Raw genomic sequence first — 24,577 nt, forward strand, 5'->3', positions numbered from 1 at the left:
GTGAACCAATGCTCTTGTCTCCACAACGGACAATCTTACCAGCCTGGACAATCATTCTCAAGAACATGCCATAAATGGTAAGAGTTGCATTGCGTTTATATACACTGAAATATTGTGTGTGTTGAGTCCGGGGTGTTGAGGTTTAAACTGATGTCTCTCTCCGTTAGTACCTGTATCCAAGGCCAGTGGAGTTGTATGGACCTAGATTGCCCAGCTACCTGCTCCATAGTGGGAGGTTCCCACATCACCACTTACGATGGGAAGCCTACACCTTCCATGGAGACTGCTTCATATGTCCTGTCCAAGGTAGGGATCTAACCTACTGTATGGAGACTGCTCATATGTCTGTCCAAGTTAGGGATCTAACCTACTGTATGGAGACTGCTCATATGTCCTGTCCAAGGTAGGGATCTAACCTTACTGTATGGAGACTGCTCATATGTCCTGTCCAAGGTAGGGATCTAACCCTACTGTGGAGACTGCTCATATGTCCTGTCCAAGGTAGGGATCTAACCTACTGTATGGAGACTGCTCATATGTCTCTCGTCCAAGGTAGGGATCTAACCTACTGTATGGAGACTGCTCATATGCCCTGTCCAAGGTAGGGATCTAACCTACTGTATGGAGACTGCTCATACTAACATTTAACATCATAAAAATAACATTGGGGTGGGGGGGGGGGAGCGGTCGGCATACAACACAATATCAGACATTGATGGTAAGAGCAGACATTGAATAACACTTTGGGATGGTGTATCAAATACACCCATCACTACAAAGAAACAGGTGTCTTCCTAACTCAGTTCCGGAGAGGAGAAGAAACCACTCAGGGATTTCCAGCCATGAAGCCAAAGGTTCACTTTGGAAACAGTTAAATGGCTGCCGATAGGAAAAAATTGGAGGATGAATCAAGACAACAATTGTAGTTACTGCCACAATTACTAACACTAATTGACAAGTGAAAAGAAGGAAATCACTGTACACGAATAAACTTCCAAAAACATGCATCCTGTTTGCAAACAAGGCACTATAGTCATACTGCAAAGACAGTGGGCAAACTAATTACTAATGTCATATTTTCAAGCATAGTGGTTGACTGCATCATGTTATGGCTGCCTCATGTTTTTGCGTATGCTTGTTATCGTTTAAGGACTGGGGAGTTTTTCAGTATAAAAGGAGATAAATGGAATGGAGTTAAGCACAGGAAGCAATCCTAAGGAGAAAACCTAGTTCAGTCTGCTTTCCATCAGACACTGGGAGACAAATTCACCATTCAGCTGGATGATATAACCTAAAAACACAAGGCCAAATATACACTGGAGTTGCTTCCCAGAAATGACATTGAATGTGGCTGAGTTACAGGTTTGACTTAAATCGGTTTTAAAAACTCTATGGCAAGACTTGAAAATGGCTGTCTATCAATGATCAACATCCAACTTGACAGAGCTTGAAGAATGTATAAGAAAATAAAAAATAGCAAAATATTGTACAATCCAGGTGTGGCAAAGCTCTTAGCAACTTACCGCAGAGCACTCACCAGCTGTAATCACTGCCAAAGGTGATTCTAACATGTATTGACTCAGGGGTGTTAAAACTAATGTAAATAAGATATTTCTGTATTTCATTTTCAATAAATTAGCAAAGCGTTTCTAAAAACATGTTTTCACGTTGTCATTATTGGGGTATTGTGTGAAAAAAAATATTGAATACATTTAAGTTCAGGCTGTAACACAACAACATGTGCAATAACAGTCAAGGGTGTGAATACTTCCTGAAGGAACTGTAGTTCCCTGGAACCGAAAAGTAGGCAAGTAGTAAGTAGTGTGTTACAAAATATGTGTTCCCTCAATACTGTCATACCTTAACTTTACTATCATCCCCTTAACTTTACTGTCATACCTTAACCTTACTGTGCATACCTTAACTTTACTGTCATAACCTTAACTTTACTGTCATACCTTAACTTTACTGTCATACCTTAACTTTACTGTCATACCTTAACTTTACTGTATAACCTTGACTTTACTGTCATTCCTTAACTTTAACTATCATACCATAACCTTACTGTCATACATTAACTTCACTGCCCTTAACTTTACTGCCTTAACTTTACTGTCATTCCCTTAACTTTACTGTCATAGCCTTGACTTTACTGTCATACTGCTTAACTTTACTGTCATAACCTTAAACTTACTGTCAATAGCTTAAACTTTACTGTCATTACCTTAACTTTACTGTCATAAACCTTAACGTTTACTGTCATACCTTAAACTTTACTGTCATACTTGACTTTACTGTCATTCCTTGACTTTACTGTCATACCTTGTACCAATTGTCCCCAGCAAACGCAACAGAGACTGCTTTCACAGTCCTGGGTGACATAGTGAAATGTGGGAAGACTGACATTGAGAACCTGCCTAAGATCTGTAACCTGGTGACTCCAGAGTCCATGGTAAGTTAACCTTCTCTGCAGTGACACACCCACCTGATAGTATCGAAATTAAAATACACTGCTCCAAAAAATAAAAGGAACACTTAAACAACACAATGTAACTCCAAGTCAATCACACTTCTGTGAAATCAAACTGTCCACTTAGGAAGCAACACTGATTGACAAATACATTTCACATGCTGTTGTGCAAATGGAATAGACAACAGATGGAAATTATAGGCAATTAGCAAGACACCCCCAATAAAGGAGTGGTTCTGCAGGTGGTGACACAGACCACTTCTCAGTTCCTATGCTTCCTGGCTGATGTTTTGGTCACTTTTGAATGCTGGCGGTGCTTTCACTCTAGCGGTAGCATGAGACGGAGTCTACAACCCACACAAGTGGCTCAGGTATGCAGCTCATCCAGGATGGCAACATCAATGCGAGCTGTGGCAAGAAAGGTTTGGTGTGTCTGTCAGCGTAGTGTCCAGAGCATGGAAGGCGCTACCAGGAGACAGGCCAGTACATCAGGAGACGGTGGAGGAGGCCGTAGGAGGGCAACAACCCAGCAGCAGGACCGCCTACCTCCGCCTTTGTGCAAGGAGAGCACTGCAGAGCCCTGCAAAAATGACTCAGCAGGCCACAAAGTGTGCATCGTGTCTGCTCAAACGGTCAGAAACAGACTCAATGAGGGTGGTATGAGGGCCCGACGTCCACAGGTGGGGGTTGTGCTTACAGCCCAACACCGTGGCAGGAAGTTTTGGATTTGCCAGAGAACACCAAGATTGGCAAATTTGCCACTGGCGCCCTGTGCTCTTCACAATTGAAAGCAGGTTCACACGAGCCAGTGTGACAGTCTGGAGACGCCGTAAGAGAACGTTCTGCTGCTTGCAACATCCTCCCAGCATGACCGGTTTGGGCGTGGTCAGTCATGGTGTGGGGTGGCAATTTCTTTGGGGGCCCTACATGGGCTCGCCAAGAGGTAGCCTGACTGCCATTAGGTACCGAGATGAGAATCCTCAGACCCCTTGTGAGACATATGCTGGTGCGGTTGGCCCTGGGTCCTCCTAATGCAAGACAATGCTAGACCTCATGTGGCTGGAGTGTGTCAGCAGTTCCTGCAAGAGAAAGGCATTGATGCTATGGACTGGCCTGCCCGTTCCCCAGACCTGAATCAATTGAGCACATCTGGGACATGTCTCGCTCCATCGCACCAAGCCGACGTTGCAACCACAGACTGTCCAGGAGTTGCGGATACTTTAGTCCAGGTCTGGGAGGAGATCCCTCAGGAGACCATCCGCCACCTCATCAGGAGCATGCCGCAGGCGTTGTAGGGAGGTCATACAGGCACGTGGAGGCACAACACTAATGAGCCTCATTTTGACCTTGTTTTAAAGGACATAAATCAGTTGGATCAGCCTGTAGTGTGGTTTTTCCACTTTAATTTTGAGTGTGACTCCAAATCCAGACCTCCATGGGTTGATAAATTTGATTTCGCATTGATAATTTGTGTGTGATTTTGTGTCAGCACATTCAACATGTAAAGAAAAAAGTATTTAATAAGAATATTTCATTCATTCAGATTAGGATGTGATATTTAGTGTTCCCTTTATTTTTTTGAGCAGTGTATAGTCACATCAACCATGTTGTGTATGGTTCAGGGGAAAAAAGCTCAATGTTGAGGCTTCTGCTGCTGCCAGTGACTCATATCACCACTTCAGGGTTGGGAGTAAATTACATTTAAATTCCAGTCAATTCAGGCAGTCCACTGTAAATTCCAATTCCAATGCTCTTCATTGTTTTTCAGTGAGAACACTTGGAATAATTAAGGTTAACTTTCTGAATTGACTGGAATTGACTCCAACCCTGTTCCACACTCTTTATCACCACGGGGAGTGTCATTTATTCAAGTTGTAAGTTTGATCACTTGCAGATGATCGTCATTGAGGCCAGTGGAAGGGTCTATGTCAACAAGATGTTTTCTCAGTTGCCGCTTTCATGGGTGAGTGACTGATTGATGGGGCCTTGAGAAAAGGGATACAGAAATGTGATATCTGTCTAATTGTTTTGTAGTCATTAATCAGTAATAAACGTATGTTTGAAAACCCTTTCCCATGCAGTACGTACTGTACCCAGAAGTTGTCTCTTTTCTTCGTCTTTGCTCTCCTTGTCTAGCAGCGTGTAACACCATAAAGCATCCCAATGGGGAAGTGGGAGCTAAAAGTTGATGGTAAACCAGATTGTGACCTGATGTATATTTTCCACACGCGGATGTAACGGATCTTTCAGCCTCTAGCGTTCTACATCGTTGTGCAAACCTCTTATGGGCTCCGTCTAGAGGTGCAGCTAACACCTACAATGCAGTCTACATCGTAGCTAGCAGTTCACACAAAGACAAAACACAGGGTAATGTTTTCTCTTTGTTCCATTTAATGTCTTGTGGAAAAGATGAGCGTGGTTTGGTCTTTTGAAAAGCGCTATATAAATCTCATGCATTATTATTATAAAAGATGATTTGTTATCAAACTATTGTTKATGTAACGTGTGTCACTATACCAGTTGTTTGAGGGGTTCGGTCAAACCTCACCTGAAACAATTATTAGTAAACTAATGATACTTGATGCATTGCATCTTTAGTCAWTGTTAGTTCAAACCACCTGTTGTAATGTTTTGTACCTCTTATCCAGGTCTTTGTGGAGACTTTAACAGCGTCCAAGCTGACGACTTCAGAACCATCAATGGACTGGTGGAAGGAACCGCTGTGACGTTCGCAAACACGTGGAAGACCAAAGCAAGCTGTCCTGATGTGGCACAGAGCTTTGAGATCCCATGCAGTCTGAGTGTAGAGAACGGTACTCCTTCAACCTCTTTAACAACACTAACGTGTGTCTAATGCAGCGGTTCTCAAACTTGTGGTCACGACCCCATGTGGGGTCACTTTATATGAAAATGGGGTCGCGGGAGAATTTTCAAAATACAAAAAAATATATATACACTCAACAAAATATAAATGCAACATGAAAAGTGTTAGTCCCATGTTTCATGAGCTGAAATAAAAGATCCCAGACATTTTCAATACGCACAAAAAGCTTATTTCTCTCAAATGTTGTGCAGAAATTTGTTTACATCCCTGTTAGTGAGCATTTTGCCTTTGCCAAGATAATCCATCCACTTGACAGGTATGGCAGATCAAGAAGCTGATTGAACTGCATGACAATTACACATGTGCACCTTTGTGCTAGGGTAAAAAAAGGCCACTCGAAAATATGAGGTTTTGATGGAGCGTACAATTGGCATGCTGACTACAGGAAATTCCACCAGAGCTTGTTGTCAGAGAATTTAATGTTCATTTCTCTACCATAAGCCGCCTCCAACATCATTTTAGAGAATTTGGCAGTACGTCCATCCGTTTATGTCGTTGTGTGGGCGAACGGTTTGCTGATGTCAACGTTGTGAACAGAGTGCTCCATGGTGACTGTGGGGTTATGGTATGGGCAGGAATAAACTACAGACAATGAACACTCTTGCATTTTATCGATGGCAATTTGAATGCACAGAGATACTATGACGAGATCCTCTGGCCTCTTTCTAGAGCTCCAACTTCCAACCTGAAGATCACTGACGTCATGATTTGACATCGTATTTGTCTTGAAAGAACCTTGGTACCTTTCACCAGCTCATGTCTGTGTGAAGCTGGATTCAGTGCTCCTGTCTGCATTAAAACCAAATATCGATCCAGGCTGGATGTGACAGCAGAGATGAGATGCTCACTGTCGACCACGCCCCCTGACTTTGAGAAGCTCTGACGCGACATGCATCAAGCCACACCCATCTCATTAGTGGTGGTGAGATAAGATACATAATGTAAGACTAGTTTGAAATTGACTATCATCATAGCCCCACATTAACAGTATGTGATGGTGAGTTGAGAAGACAATCAGAAATACTGTTCATGTTTTTCAATTGACTGCCATCATAGCCCCAAATAAAAAGGTTAACACTGTCTGTTAATTACATATTTTTTTCACATGGTTGCCTTCGCGAGAATTTTCTAAATGGGGTCGTGGGACAAAAAGTTTGCGAACCCCTGGTCTAATGAAACAATACCCAAACACGCTTCAGCCCAGCTTGAACAGAAAGGGAATCAGTTGCCCGACTGAGGGACTTAATAATATCAAAACTATTCCTTACTAGTAGTAGAAAAAGGATCACTCTGTGCATAGGTCTGAGTTTATTTTCTAACTAACCATTTAAATTGTTTCATTATGTTTCGGCATAGAGAGCCTTTATCAGAGCCTTGGAATACTTCTTGGGGATTACACTMACGTATGTCTACTGAGAWGCACAGTAAAGCCTAGATAAAACCTCTTTGTTTATTTGTGAAATGTTGTTAATATCTCATATGTTTTACAGAGAGATATGCCAAGCACTGGTGCTCGATGCTGTCAGATCGTGAAGGAATATTTTCCCAATGCCACACTGAGGTCAACCCAAATTACTACAAGGAWGTAAGTACGAGATTTTAATTTGTCAAATGCTTTTTAATTACAGAGTTATCCCAAAGCTCTAAGAATATATATTTTTTAAACGATCATTTAAGAAGTTCCATATCAAAATTATATAATATAATTTTTTTATTTCTCTCAGGTTTCTTCATTAACACATCTCATAACTGAACGTTCTTCTTCTTCTGTTTCTTCTTCTCTCCCTATAGATCTGCCTATATGACAGCTGTAACTGTGAGAGGAGTGAGGAGTGCATGTGTGCTGCGGTCTCCTCCTACGTCCATGCATGTGCTGCTGCAGGCGTCCTGCTCAGTGGATGGAGAAACATCACCTGTGGTAAGATAAACATCAGAGATACTGAATTTACTGATTAATTAATGAAGGGTTTCCCCTCCTATTTACCCATGGTGTCCAGGGTTTCCCCTCCTATTAACCCACGGTGTCCAGGATTTACCCTCCTATTTACCCACGGTGTTCAGGGTTTACCCTACTATTAACCCACGGTGTCCAGGGTTTCCCCTCCTATTAACCCACGGTGTCCAGGTTTTACCCTCCTATTAACCCACAGTGTCCAGGGTTTACCCTCCTATTAACCCACCAGTGTCCAGGGTTTACCCTCCTATTACCCACGGTGTCCAGGGTTTCTCCTATTTACCCACGGTGTTCAGGGTTTACCCTCCTATTAACCCACGGTGTCCAGGGTTTACCCTCCTATTAACCCAGGTGTCCAGGGTTTTACCTCCTATTAACCCACGTGTCCAGGGTTTACCCTCCTATTAACCCACAGTGTCCAGGGTTTACCCTCCTATTAACCCACGGTGTCCAGGGTTTACCCTCCTATTAACCCACGTGTCCAGGGTTTCCCTCCTATTTACCCACGGTGTTCAGGGTTTACCCCTCCTATTTACCCACGGTGTAATTAACTGTTGAATCACCACCCTGTTTTCCACAGGGAAGTACTCCTCTAGCTGCCCTGACACGATGGTCTATGACTACACCATGACCAGCTGTGACCGCACCTGTCGTTCACTGAGCCAGACAGACTTTACCTGCCAGGTACATTTACATGGACATCTCATTTCTATTATATTTGTTTGCTATTATTATTAATATTATTCATTTTATTAATGTCTTGTTGTTGTGTATGTTGTTGTTGTCTTGTATCTTCTTCTTGTTGTGGATGTTGTTGTTGTGTATCTTCTTGTTGTTGTTGTCTTGTTGTTGTTTTGTATGTTTTTGTTGTCTTGTTGTTACAGACATGCCCAAAGTAATTTCCCCTCAAGGATAAAACACTTTTAATTTAATTGAACAGTCAGAACATGTGTCTGTGGACGGCTGTGGCTGTGCCGAGGGAACCTACCTGAACGACCAGGGAGAGTGTGTCCCTGCCTCACGCTGCTCCTGCTACCATGGAGGCACAGTAGTACCCTCTGGAGAGGTCACCAGGATCTATGGGGCTACTTGGTGAGGACTTGGTTGGCGTGTGAAAGAAAATCTCTGACAATCTGATGGTCTTCTCTGTTGTGGCTCTACTAAAATATTTAGAAATGGACGGTCTTCTTCTGAAGTCTTGGTTTACTTCAAGAGGCATGTTAAACCATGCTTAACCCCTCCTCTTGTACCCCTCTTAACCACCCAGCTCATGCAGACAAGGGAAATTAAGCTGTACTGGAGAACCACAACATCTATGTGAGTACTCTGAAATTCAGAACACATCTTTATTTGACAAATACAGCAAATCACTTCACAACCAAGACTCTGTACTTTAGTTCCTACTAACCTATAAAACCAACTTTTGTTCCCTACAGCCTGTGAAGAACCAATGGGTTTCTTCAACTGTTCTAGTGCAGGGCCCGGAGCCAAGGGCTCAGAGTGCCAGAAGAGCTGTCAAACACTGGACAGTCACTGTGTAAGTCTACAATGGGACATGTCTTACAACACGTTAATAAAAACATTTCTTACAACACGTTAATAAAAACATGTCTTACAACACGTTAACAAAAACATGCCTTACAACACGTTAATAAAAACATGACTTACAACACGTTAATGAAAACATGTCTTACAACACGTTAATAAAAACACGTCTTACAACACGTTAACAAAAACATGCCTTACAACACGTTAATAAAAACACGTCTTACAACACGTTAATAAAAACATGTCTTACAACACGGGGGTGTAATAAAAACATGACTTACAACACGTTAATGAAAACATGTCTTACAACACGTTAATGAAAACATGTCTTACAACACGTTAATAAAAACATGTCTTACAACACGTTAATAAAAACATTTCTATACAAAACCTGTTCATAATAAACATCGTCTTAACAACAACGTTAAACAAAAAACCACCTGTCTATAACACACACGCTAATCAAAAACATGCCTTACAACGCGTTAATAAAACATGTCTTAACCAAACACGTTAAAACAAAAAAACGAGTAGATTCTACAAACAAGTTAACCAAAAAATTAACATGCTCTACACACAACGTTAAAACAAACAACATCCTTATCAACACGCCTTAATATAATAAAACCATGCCTTAAACAATGTATACAAAAACATGCCTTACAACACGCTAAATTTAAAAACGTGCCTTACACCACCACGTTATTAAATACCATGCCTTACAACACGTTAATAAATACATGTCTTACAGATCACGTTAATAAAAACATTCTTAACACAACGTAAATAAAACATGCCTTACAACCGTAAATGTTACACAGTAAAAAACATGCCTTACAACACGTCTAATAAATACATGTCCTTACAACACGTTAATAAAAACATGCCTTACAACACGTTAATAAAAACATGCCTTACAAACCGTTAATAAAAATACACCTTTCTTACAACACGTTAATAAAAACATGCCTTACAACACGTTAACAAAACACGCCTTACAACACGTTAAAAAAAACACGCCTTACAACACGTTAATAAAAACAGGCCTTACACACACGTTAATAAAAAAACACGCCTTACAACACGTTAATAAAAAACACGCCTTACAAACAACGTTAATAAAAACACGCCTTACAACACGTAAAATAAATAACTGCCTTACGAACACGTTTAATAAATATAAAACGCCTACATGACACTGGACTACCGTTGTAGGAAATGTAACCACGCAACACTTAACCACACACACCGTAAATCTAAAAACAACGCCTATAGACAACCCACACGTGCAATAATAAAAAAACACAGCCCTAATACAACACAGCTTATTATTAAAAAAAGCACACAGAACACAACATTGAACACAACACAGTTTAATCTTGACACCAGATGGAAAACAACGCCTTACAACACGTTAATAGAAACATCGACCTAACAACACGTTCAATAACCTAAACAAACGGCTCTACTAAAGACGTTAATCGAATAAACCATGCATTACAACACGATGTAATCACCACAAAAACACGCCTACAAACACGATGTAATAAGCAGAACAACACCACGTTACGGAAGACACAGGATTAATACCTGACCATGTGCCAGCAACCCACAAAAGCCTTCATACGGAAGCTATTCAACTGTATTAGATTCAAATGAAGCGACGCCTTACTCATTGAGAAAGGCACCGAGGCAACCTGGCACACACGATAAAAATAACATATACTACTCGACCGTCTCAACAACACAAACATGGGTGTGAGATCAGGAGAACATGCGGTATACATTCCGTACCGCTCTGTAAAATCTAGAAATACATCCACACCTTTAACAACATCGTTTACCATCTCGAAAAAAAATAATCACTAGGCATGCACCAAAAACGTTTTAAATTTAAGAACATACACAAGGAACAATGTGTATGTTAACACAGTAGTTATAAATTGACTCCAGACATTTTGCACTAATAATGGAAGTTGGCTATAAGCAGCTGTGGACATAAGCTAGGACCCAGGAACAAGACATAGTCACCTCCTGATGAATCGTTGACTTTTTCCAGAGGGTTTCTAGTTTATGAGCAGCACATCTGTAACGCTTTACAGAGAACTGATCTACATGAATTCCATCACCGGACGTCAGTAATCTAAAAGTTAACAACTTTGTGCTTATTCAAAACACTTGATCAAACTGATCCATCATTTGACAACCATAATACTCAATTACGCTGGCGACGTGGAGCCATCCAGACGCAACCATATGATCCAAACATCTTATACCTGGATGGTGGAGGGACATACAGGAACATAAGTCCACATCTTATACCCTGGATGGTGGAGGGACATACAGGAAACATAATGTCACCACAATCTTATACCCTGGATGGTGGAGGGACATACAGGCACATAATGTCCAACTTAAATTCATGTCAGTCCTATTTCATTGTGTGTATAGATCAGTGCAGAGTGTGTGTCAGGCTGTGTATGTCCTGATGGTCTGCTGTCTGATGGAAACGGAGGATGCGTCAAGGAAGACCTATGTCCCTGTTCTCACAATGGAGTCTACTATCAACCTGGACATGTGCTCAAAGTAGACTGCAATACCTGGTAAAGTCAACTTCTACCCCTCTTCTTCTCATCTTCTTTGGATTTTTCAAATGTTTCCTTCTAAAATCTCCCCATGTGATTATGTTTGCATCATTGTAGCACTTGCGAAGGCAGAAAATGGCAGTGTACCAATAGCATGTGATGGATGATTGTGCCATATATGGAGATGGGCATTTCATCACTTTTGACGAGGAAAGGTTCACTTTCAATGGAAATTGTGAATACACTCTTACTCAGGTAGGGCAATAATAATTGTATTTATGATTTGATTTGTATTTTTATTAAAACCCTACTTTATGTATGAGCACATATTTTCTAATTATGATTAAGTTGACGTAATAATAATAACTAAGAGGAAAAGGTTTTCTGATGGTGTATTTGAATACATCCTGCAGGACTACTGCAGCAACAATCCAAACGGAACCTTCAGAGTGATCTCAGAGAACATTCCCTGTGGAACCACTGGCACCACCTGTTCCAAGGCCATCAAGCTCTTCTTGGGGGTAGGAACTACTGTTCATAAACGGCTTCATACATGCATTAAAGGTACAATAGACAAGTCTGGACATTTCACTCAATGTCGACACCGGTGGCTGTGAGTGGAATGCATGCTGACCTCTGGATGCACTGATTCGTCGTCCTCCATGCGTTTTGTTAGCACGCTATTTGACAGGGCTCTCTGACGGTGTCTGCTTACACGGAAACCAAACCGACTGCGCGCGTGCGCCATCGTGCGCCATCGTGCATAAATGTATTTTGACTCCCCACACCATACGCGATCGCGACACACAGGTTAAAATATCAAAACAAACTCTGAATCAATTACATTAATTTGGGGACAGGTCGAAAAGCATTAAACATGTATGGTAATTTAGCTAGTTAGCTTGCACCTGCTAACGTTAGTCAACGTTAATTTGTCCTATTAAGCTAGCTTGCTGTTGCTAGCTAATTTGTCCTGGGATATAAACATTGAGTTGTTATTTTACCTGAAATGCACAAGGACCTCTACTCCGACAATTAAATCCACACATAAAACGGAATCGTTTCTAGTCATCTCTCCTCCTTCCAGGCTTTTTCATCGTTTAACTTCACATCTAAAGTTTCATTGTAGTACCACGACTCATGCATTAAAGGTACAATAGACAAGTCTGGACATTTGACAGTAGAATTTCAAAATCGACATGTAGTTTATGTGTACAAACTTGATAGCGTAAACCCAATACCACCACAGTGTAAAACCCACACCACCACAGTGTAATCCTGGTTAGTGTAAAACCCCAGCACCACCACAGTGTAACCTGGATAGTGTAAAACCAGCTCATCACAGTGTAACCCTGGATAGTGTAAAACCCAGCACACCACAGTGTAAACCTGGATAGTGTAAAACCCAGCACCACCACAGTGTACACTGGATAGTGTAAAACCAGCACCACAGTGTAAACCGGAAGTGTAAACCAGCACACCACAGTGTAACCCTGGATAGTGAAAACCAGCACCACACAGTGTAACACTGGATAGTGTAAAACCCAGCACCACCACAGTGTAACACTGGATAGTGTAAAACCCAGCACCACCACAGTGTAACCTGGATAGTGTAAAACCCAGCACCACCACAGTGTAAAACCCAGCACCACCACAGTGTAACACTGGATAGTGTAAAACCCAGCACCACCACAGTGTAAAACCCAGCACCACCACAGTATAAAACCCAGCACACACAGTATAACCCAGCACCACCACAGTGTAAAACCAGCACCACCACAGTGTAACCCTGGATAGATTAAAACCCAGCACCACCACAGTATAAAACCCAGCACCACCACAGTGTAAAACCCAGCATCACCACAGTGTAACCCTGGATAGTGTAATCCCAGCACCACCACAAAAAAATGGGTAAACCCAGCACCACCACAGTGTAAAACCCAGCACCACCACAGTGTAAAACCCAGCACCACCACAGTGTAAACCCAGCACCACCACAGTGTAAAAACACAGTACCGATACAAACCCAGCACCACCACAATGTAAAACCCAGCACCACCACAGTGTAAAACCCAGCATCACACAGTGTAACCCTGATAGTGTAAAATCCAGCACCACACAGTGTAAAACCCAGCACCACCCACAGTGTAATACCCAGCACCACCACAGTGTAAAACCAGCACCACCACAGTGTAAACCCAGCACACCACAGTGTAAAACCCCACCACCACATGTAAAACCAACACCACCACAGTGTAAAAGCTGTCTACTAGTATTACATATCAATTAACACTTTCTGTTTCTGTCTTTCAGAGCAATGAAATCATACTAGCAGATGAATCTGTAAAAGTGATCAAACAAGAGAAAGGGGGTGTTACATGCATACCAGGTCCACTCTATCGGTATCTATGTTGTTGTTGAGGCTGAAAATGGCCTGATCCTCATGTGGGATAAGAAGAATAGCCTGTTCATCAAACTCAGCTCTACCTTCCAGGTGAGTGACTAGAATAGGTCATTTTGAACCAGTGATTGCACTGTATCTTTGTTTAGCAGTTGCATTGGCATACCATTTTTATAAATGTTTTATTAGCTACTTCAAGTTATTATTATTATTTTTTTTAATCCTTCCAGGGCCAAGTGTGTGGTCTGTGTGGAAACTACGACGGTAATGGAAAGAACGACTTCACGTCCAGAAACCAGGAAGTAGTTGTTGAAGCTCTGGAGTTTGGGAACAGCTGGAAAGTGTCACCCAGTTGCCCCAACGCTGATGTCATAGAAAACCCATGCACTTTAAGATCCTACAGGAAGTCGTGGTCTCAGAAACGCTGCAGCATCATCACCAGTCACGTTTTCTCAGCCTGCCACTCACAGGTACAGTACACAGCAGATACTAGTCAATATAGATTCAATACTTTATTGCCATACCAACCAAAGTTGTTAGGAAGTTGACGTAGTGCAGATGATATAAACAAAGATAAAAAGACACACATATACGGTAAGTACATTCATTTGCATAACCTATACATTCAATAGACAGTACAGCAGATACATGCAGTCAGGGCAGGCAGGTTAAAACAAGCTGTATGTACAGACGCTATGACTTGTGTATCTTGGCTACATTGGTATTTACATTTGGTGAAATTGTAATTTTCTGTTAACTTTTACTTGGTACTCATCCCGGATCCGGGAGCACCCTCATCAGTAAAAAAGCTGACTAGCATAGCCTAGCATAGCGCCACAAGTAAATACTAGCATCTAAATATCATGAAATCACAAGTCCAAGACACCAGATGAAAGATACACATCTTGTGAATCCAGCCATCATTTCTGATTTTTAAAATATTTTACAGGGAAGACATATGTATTTCTATTAGCTAACCACGATAGAAAAAGACTCAACTTTTTTCTCTCCACCATTTTCTTACTGCATAGGTAGCGTTCACAAATTCGACCAAATAAAGATATAAATAGTCACTAACCAAGAAAAAACTTTATTGTATAGCATATGTTTTGTTCGAAAAATTTGCATATTTCAGGTATAAATCACAGTTCTACATTGCAGCTGCAATCTGAAATAGCGTCGATGTAGCCAGAATAATTACAGAGACCAACGTCAAATACCTAAATACGCATCATAAAACATTTCTGAAAAATACACAGCGTACAGCAAATGAAAGACTAACATCTTGTGAATCCAGCCAATATTTCTGATTTTTTAAGTGTTTTACAGCGAAAACACAATATAGCATTATATTAGCTTACCACAATAGCCAGAAACACAAGCAATTTACCAGCAGCAAAGGTTAGCGATCGTAACAATCCAGCAATTGATATATAATTTTTGACTAACCTTGATAAACTTCATCAGATGACAGTCCTGTAACATCATATTACACAATGCATATAGGTTTTGTTCGAAAATGTGCATATTTAGCAGCACAAATCGTGGTTATACAATGTGATCAGTAGCAACATTTCAGGCATTCTGGCCGGCGCCATCTTGGCGAGGCACCTAATCTAATCGATAACTAATCGTAAACTTGACTAAAAAATACAGGTTGGACAGCAAATGAAAGATGCATTAGTTATTAATGCAACCGCTGTGTTAGATTTTTAAAATTAACGTTACTAGACATACAGTGTGCGTTACAGCCAGACCAGTGCCGAAATTAATGGCGGACAAATCATTTTACATTTTTCCACAGAAATACGAATTAACATCATAAATAGCTCTTACTTTTGGATGAGCTTCCATCAGAATCTTGGGCAAGTTGTCCTTTGTCCAAAAGAATCGTTGCTCGGTTGTAGAACGTCCTCTTCAACTTTGGAAATAGCAGCAAACATTAGCTATGTGGCGCAGACATGCCCAAATCTTCAAAACGCAATACAAAGGAAATTCCGAAAATCGCAATATACTCACATAAACTGATATAACTCGGTTTAAAATAACTTCGTTATGATGTTTCTAACACCTATATCGAATTAAATCAGAGCAGGATATATCTAAGGCCGATAACTTGAGCTTTTCAGAACGCCATGCTGAGGTCCTGCTTTGCGCCATGACGAAGGTTAAAAAGAGTGCACCCCCCATTCCATGGGCTTTTATATGGTCTCAGATCTGCCTAGAAACTCCATTCCAATTCTCATTGGTTACTGACATCCAGGGGAAGGCGCGTGCAGTTCATGTCGACCCATAGGATACATACAGAGTTTTAAACTGATCCTAGAACAGAGTCTACATTTTCAGATTTTGCAGTACCTGTCAGGAATTTCGCTGCCAAACGAGTTCTGTTTCACGCAGAGAAATAATTCAAACGGTTTTAGAAACTAGAAAGTGTTTTCTATCCAATAGTAATAATAATATGCATATTGTACGAGTAAGAATTGAGTACGAGGCAGTTTAATTTGGGAACGATAAATGACAAAGTTGAACCAGCAACCCTATATTTGAGAAAAGGTTTTAAAAGTCATAAGCCCGTTGTGGGGGGGGGTTACATATGGAATTTTTTTAAGAATGTCATACTATGATCCATTTACGATATTTCATTTTGAATTTTTAAGGACCCCTTTATGTTTCAAAATTATATATAGAAAGGAAAACATTTCAAATATTATTGAATTTGGCCTTTATCTACTACAGAGCAAACTATTCACATCACATCCCGGATCCGGGAGATCCCATCAGTAAAAAAGCTGACTAGCATAGCGCCACAAGTAAATACTAGCCATATAAATATCATGAAATCACAAGTCCAAAGACACCAAATGAAAAGATACACATCTTGTGAATCCAGCCATCATTTTCGATTTTTAAAATGTTTTACAGCGAAAACACAATATGTATTTCTATTAGCTAACCACAATAGCAAAAGAATCAACCGTATATTTTTTCACCAATTTTTTTTACCGCATAGGTAGCTATCACAAATCCGACCAAAATAGAGATATAATTAGTCACAACCAAGAAACAACTTCATCAGATGACAGTCTATAACATGTTATACAATAAATCATGTTTTGTTGAAAATGTGCATATTTAGGTATAAATTCATAGTTTACATTGCAGCTACATAAAAAATTCACCAAAGCAGCCAGAATAATTACAGAGAGCAACGTGAAATACCTAAATACTCATCATAAAACATTTTATGAAAAATACATGGTGTACAGCAAATGAAAGATAAACATCTTGTGAATCCAGCCAATATTTCAGATTTTTTAGTTTTTACAGCGAAAAACAATATAGCATTATATTAGCTTACCACAATAGTCAAACACACAACGCATTCATTCACCGCAAAGGTAGCGATCGCCAAAAACAACAGCAAAAGATATAAAAATTACTCACTAACCTTGACAAACTTCATCAGATGACAGTCCTATAACATCATGTTACACAATACATATATGTTTTGTTCGAAAATGTGCATATTTAGCGGTACAAATCGTGGTTTTACAATGTGAATACGTAGTCAAAATGCACAAAATTCTCCAGAGATATTTTGGACAGTCACCTAATCTAATCAAATAACTCATCATAAACTTTACTAAAAAATACATGTTGTACAGCAAATGAAAGATACACTAGTTCTTAATGCAACCGCTGTGTTAGATTCTTAAAAATAACTTTAGTACGACATACAGCTTACGTTATAGCGAGACAGCGCCCGCAATAAGTGCGGAAAATACGACTAAACATTTTCCACAGAAATACGAAATAACATCATAAATGGTTCCTACTTTTGCTGAGCTTCCATCAGAATCTTGTACAAGGAGTCCTTTGTCCAGAATAATCGTTGTTTGGTTTTAGAATGTCCTCTTCTCCTGTCGAATTAGCAACCATAGCTAGCCATGTGGCGCAAAGGTGCCCAACTTCACATGACGCAAAGAAAAGAAAATTCCAAAACTCGCAATAAACGTTAAATAAACTGATATAACTCGGTTMAAAAAAACTACTTTATGATGTTTTTATCACATCTATCAAATAAAATCAGAGCCGGAGATATCTAACGTGTATACCGAAAGCTTTTCAGAAGGCAATCTGGGGTTCCTTCTCGCACCTTCGAAGACAATGAAATTTCCAGTCATGTCATTCCAAAAGCTCTTGTTTGGCCTCAGATCAAGCTAGACACCCCATTCCACCTCTCACTGCCTGTTGACATCTAGTGGAAGGCGTATGAAGTGCATGTATATCCATAGATTTCAAGCAATTGAATAGGAAAGCCCTGGAACAGAGCCTTGATTTCAGATTTTTCACTTCCTGACAGGAAGTTTGCTGCAAAATGAGTTCTGTTTTACTCACAGATATAATTCAAACGGTTTTAGAAACTTGAGAGTGTTTTCTATCCAATAGTAATAATAATATGCATATTGTACGAGCTAGAATAGAGTACGGGGCAGTTTAATTTGGGCACGATTTTTTACAAAGTGAAAATAGCGCCCCCCTATTGACAAGAAGATAACATCACATTCATAAATGGCAAAAAAGACAGTCAAAAATAAATCATTAGGAATAAGATTTTGAAGTGTCTGTCGTATATCTAGGAGATTTAAGAAAGAGGATGATGGCTTCACTGGCAGGCTCTTTGTTATTTTATTTATTATTGTTTATTATCATATTCAGGGTTATCAGCAACAGATTCCAAATGCAAATGCCACACTTGCAATCAACTCTAGACATTTTATCTGCTTACTTGTAAATGAACTAATGAGGGATTAACACACACCTGTCCATGGAACAGCTGAGCAGCCAATTGTCCAATTACTTTTGGTCCCTTAAAAAAGGGAGGGGGGGACCAAATATAGAAAGTGCTGTAATTCCTACACCGTTCACCTGATTTGGATGTAAGTACCCTCAAATGAAAGCTGAATTCTGCACTTTCAGCTCATATATATTAGTTAATGTCAACTCCAATATGATGTGGTAGACAGTTAAAATAATAACTTGGTCAATGTCCAAATATTTATGGACCTGACTGTAGGTTAACATGTAGCCCATATCAGATTGGCGCATTAACACTGATGTAGGCTCTGAAGTAGCACACAGACGCAATGCTCATTTCCTGTCCTTTACGTTTTGGGGTGGTTGTCACGGTAATGGCAGGTCATGTGCAAAAAACCCACTTTAGAGCAAAAACATTAGATCTGAGCGTCCAGACAGAGATGGCATGGAGAATTGGGTTTGAATCCGGATTGAGATCCACATATGGAAGTGGTATAAATCAGAGCTCAAAAGATCAGATTCCATTTGTTTTTTGTTGTTGCTGTTGACACATTAAGGACAAGATCAACTGGTATCAGATGTGCAAATAATTGGTGAATGATCTGAATTGGACTGCCTGTGTACACGCAGCCAAAGTGGCACTGCGTAAGTACAATAATATGGTTAGGGCTTCAACAAGAGTTAAGGGGCTAGGCTTCCCGGCAGCGGGACACCTGTCGACAACTTCCGGTGAAATTGGAGGGCACGCAATTCAAATAAATAATCATAAATATTATGGATATTAAACATTTAGGTACATACAAGTGTCTTATATCGGTTAAAAGCTTAAAGTCTTGTTCATCTAACTGCACAGTCCGATTTACAATATGCTTTACAGTGAAAGCATGCCATGCGATTGTTTGAGGACGGTGCCCCACATCAAAATATTTTTCAACCAGCACAGGCTTCATAAAATCACAAATATTCACATATTCACATTCACAAATATTCACATATTAAATATTCACTTACTTTTTGAAAATCTTCCTCTGATTTACAATACAAAGGGTCCCAGCTACAACATGCATGGTAGTTTTGTTAGATAAAATCCTTCTTTATATCTCAAAGTCAGTTTAGTTGGCTCCATCGATTTGAGTACATGAAGAGAAAGGAATCCAAAAAGCTACCGCTAAACTTTGTTAAAACAAGTCAAAATACATTTCAATTTAATCCTCAGATACCCTGAAATGTAATTAAACTATAATATTTCATACGGAAAGAAGTATGTTCAATAGAAAAGCCAAATAAGCGTCCTCTTCGTCGCGAGTGCACAGACTGATTTCCAACTGTGACTCCCAGTACAGAAACTCTAAATTCTTCCTAGTTTGGGAAGAAACAAGCCTGAAACCTTGAACAAAGACTGTTGACATCTAGTGGTAAACCATAGGAATTGCAATCTGGGAGCTGGATTTGGATATGACCCGATACGTTCCATTGGAAGAGCATGGGCTCTCAAAAAATATAATTCCGATTTGGTTTTTCTTTGGATTTTCTCCTACCATATCAACTGTGTTATAGTCTCATACATTATTTTAACATTTCTACAAACTTCAAAGTGTTTCATATCCAATGGTACCAATTATATGCATATCCTGGTTTCGGGGCCTGAGTAACAGGCAGTTTACTTTGGGAACGTCAGACAGGAAGTGGAGAAAAATAGACCCTAGCCTGAAGAAGTTTTAATATACAGTACCTCACAGCCTCATGGTCATTAAGGTTAATGCTTCAACAAGAGTTAATTTACCTCACAGCCTCAGGGTCAAACATATGGTGGAATTTATAACAGCCAATAATTCTGTAGCACAAGTCTTGGGCTAACAGGTTTCCTATAAGGTACACAATGACAAGCAGAGTTGCATGATGGTACATGGCAATCTTTCTAATACAATTGGTTTGTCAATAATCATGTGAATGTCCACAAAGTCACCATAAAAGACAACAACAAAAGTAGTACTAAACAGATATCAAAAACATAAAGTCAACCATCCAACCCAATAATAATCATCGTCAATAGTTCATCTGTAGTCTCTTCAACAAACTGGGCAATGCATTGAATAAATAAATAATGGCTTAATACAACTTCCTATAAGGTGGACCCCACGCCATTCCATGATGCCTGTGTGAGGGACTCGTGTGCCTGTGACACTGGGGGAGACTGCGAGTGTTTCTGTACAGCTGTAGCAGCCTACGCCCAGGCCTGTAACGAGGCAGGGGCTTGTATCAAGTGGAGAACACCAGATATCTGCCGTGAGTCATTTGCTTTGAGTGGGACAATTGATTGATGGATAGGTGGGATTGTTTTGCTGTCGGGACAAAATACCAATTGATGATTTGTATGTGTAACTGTTCAATCAATCCTCTTTTAGGATCCTGGTTAAGTTAAAATGTGACATGTTTTTAATTTCACCAGCTCTGTTCTGTGATTTCTACAACCCTATTGGTGAGTGTGAGTGGCATTATAATCCGTGTGGATACCCCTGTATGAAGACCTGCAAGAATCCCTCAGGAACATGCTCCAGTCAGATCCCTGCGCTGGAAGGTAACTAATAGCCCTTTTCTTTACCTTGATTTAACTAGGCAGCTAAGAACTAATTCATATTTACAATGATGGCCTAGGAACAGTGGGTTAACTGCCTTGTCCAGGGGCAGAACGACAGATGTTTACCTTGTCAGCTCGGGGATTTGATCTTGCAACCTTTCGGTTACTAGTCCAACGCTCTAACCACTAGGCTACGTTGCCGCCCCCTCCCTTGTCCATCTATACTGAAAACTAAATACAAATCTAGAAATATCATATCCATTACAGCTTTGGTGTTAGAACTAGATACCATGAGGATGATCTAATCTGSGCAGGTGTCCTGGATTAAATTGACTGTTTATATCTTAAAGGTTGCTATCCAAAATGTCCTCCGGCCACGCCTTATTTGGAAGAAAGTACCATGAAGTGTGTCCSTATCGTGGACTGTGGTTGCTACGATGGAGATGGAACTCATTACAACGAGGGAGAGATTATACCTTCCAAGGAGAACTGTCAGAGTTGGTATGTTTTCAGATCAACATTTTGATATATACATAAATACTGTATTTACATTACATAGGATTTAATATGGTTGGTATAAGCCTTAAGGTAGCCTGTTTTTCTGGTGAGATAAGACAATGTCAATAGTCCACCTACAAAGAGGTTTACCAACCATTTAATTGATTTTGCTTTTCAAAGATTGTGATTTGACCAGTGTATTACTTATTAGGATTTGACCTGTTAATACCTTATTGGGATTTGACCTGTTAATACCTTATTGTGAATATAACATATAACATTGTTTTGTACTTTCAAATCATAACAAATAGCTCTTAACAAGTCCAATACAGCAAATGAAAGATAAACATCTTGTGAATCCAGCCAACATGTCCGATTTAAAAAAAATGTTTTACAGCGAAAACACCACGTATATTTATGTTAGCTCACCACCAAATAGAATAAAGCACAGACATTTCTTTCACAGCACAAGTAGCTTGCACAAAACCCCCAAATAGAGATATAATTAGTCACTAACCAAGAAACAACTTCATCAGATGACAGTCTTATAACATGTTATACAATAAATCTATGTTTTGTTCGAAAAATGTGCATATTTCAGGTATAAATCATAGTTTTACATTGCAGCTACACTCAACCAATAGCACCGAAGCACAAGAATAACTACAGAGAGCAACGTGAAATAACTAAATACTCATCATAAAACATTTATGAAAATACAATGGTGTACAGCAAATGAAAGAATAAACATCTTGTGTGAATCCAGCCAATATTTCAGATATTTTAAGTGTTTTACAGCGAAAACACAATATAGCATTATTTAGCGTACCACAATAGCCACCACACAACCGCATTCATTCACGCAAAGGTAGCGATCGCAAAAAAAACATCAAAAGATATACATTTATTCACTAACCTTGACAAACTTCATCAGATGACAGCCTTAACATCAGGTTATACAATACACTTAATGTTTTGTTCGAAAATGTGCATATTTGAGCTGACAAACCGTGGTTATACATTGTGAAAATGTAGCAACTTTTTCCCAGAATCTCCGATATATTCGACACTCACCTAATCGACAAATAACTCATCATAAACTTACTAAAAAATACAATGTTGGACCAGCAAATGAAAGATACACTAGTTCTTAATGCAATCGCCGTGTAGATTTAAAAAAAGAACTTTACCATAACAAACAGCTTACGTTATAGCGAGACAGCGCCCACAATAAGGGCGGAAAATAGAACTAAACATTTTCCACAGAAATACGAAATAACATCATAAATGGTTCTTACTTTTGCTGAGCTTCCATCAGATTCTTGTACAAGCGGTCCTTTGTCCAGAACAATCGTTGTTTGGTTTTAGAATGTCCTTTTCTCCTGTCGAATTAGCAACCAAAGCTAGCCAAGTGGCGTGAAGCTGTCCATCATCACCAAACGCAGAGAACGGAAAAAGCCAAAACTCCCGATAAACATTGAATAATCTGATAAAACTATATTGAAAAAACATACTTTAAGATGATATTATCACATGTATCAAATAAAATCAAAGCCGGAGATATTAGCCGTCTATAACGAAAGCTTTTCAAAAAGGCAATCCAGGGTTCCTTCCCGCGCCTTGCTGAACAAAGGAAATTTGGGGTCACGTCATTCCAGGAGCTCTCGTTTGACCTCAGATCAAGCTAGACACCCCATTCCACCTCTCACTGCCTGTTGACATCTAGTGGAAGGCGTATGAAGTGCATGTATATCCATAGATTCCAAGCAAATGAATAGGAAGGCCCTGGAACAGAGCCTCGATTTCAGATTTTTCACTTCCTGACAGGAAGTTTGCTGCAAAATGAGTTCTGTTTTATTCAGAGATTATTCAAACGGTTTTAGAAACTTGAGCGTGTTTTCTATCCAATAGTAATAATAATATGCATATTGTACGATCTAGAATAGATTACAAGGCAGTTTAAATTGGGCACGATTTTTTCCCAAAGTGAAAATAGCGCTCCCTATCCCAAAGAAGTTTTAATATTTTATTCGACTTTGAAAGGTACTGTAACCTCCTTCTTTCTTTTTCAAGTCGTTGCTCATCAACTGAGGCCAGTTGCAGCTATGATGTCCAAGGTAAAGAAAACCACTACAAACTGAAACATTAGCCTACATTATTACCAAGAAGGTAACATGACAAGATGATTACATGATAATAACTTGTGTTCCCTTTGAAAATCCTATTGCAGCTTGCTATTGTTTATACGACGGCAGAACATACCCGTATGGAGCGACCATATATCACACATCTGACGGTGATGGGACCTGTGTTACCGCCATCTGCAAAGAGAACGGAACCATTGTCCGGATTATGAATCCCTGTCCCACCACCCCAACTCCAACAACTACACCAAGTGTTACAACAACACAGATATCCACTCAAGCACCGACCACAACAGTATTTGTTTTCTCAACTCTTACCACTACCCCAACAACAAACCCTACCACTACCCCAACAACAACCATTACACCAACAACAACCACTACCATTACCCCAACAACAACCATTACACCGACAACAACCACTACCACTACCCCCACAACAACCATTACACCGACAACAACCACTACCCCCACAACAACCCCTACTTCACCAACAACCACTTCACCCACTACTACTCCACACTGCCTGACCAAGACTGTCTGTGAATTGTCAGACTGGATGAGCAAATACTATCCCTCTGTTGGACCAGAAGGAGGAGATTATGAAACCATAGAAAATATAAGGAAATCTGGCATTGATATTTGTAGCCAACCTAACAACACAACAACAACTACCACAACTACCCCGAACAAC

The 24,577-nt window shown here is 39.9% G+C and overlaps 1 pseudogene; it reads left to right on the plus strand.

Moving 5' to 3' along the window:
- The first annotated feature begins 536 nt into the window (after positions 1-536).
- LOC112069251 (mucin-5AC-like) lies at positions 537-24,544 on the plus strand (annotated as a pseudogene).
- The last annotated feature ends 33 nt before the right edge of the window (positions 24,545-24,577 follow it).

The sequence above is a fragment of the Salvelinus sp. IW2-2015 genome, unplaced genomic scaffold, assembly GCF_002910315.2.
Source record: "Salvelinus sp. IW2-2015 unplaced genomic scaffold, ASM291031v2 Un_scaffold948, whole genome shotgun sequence".
NCBI classification, from domain to species: domain Eukaryota; kingdom Metazoa; phylum Chordata; class Actinopteri; order Salmoniformes; family Salmonidae; genus Salvelinus; species Salvelinus sp. IW2-2015.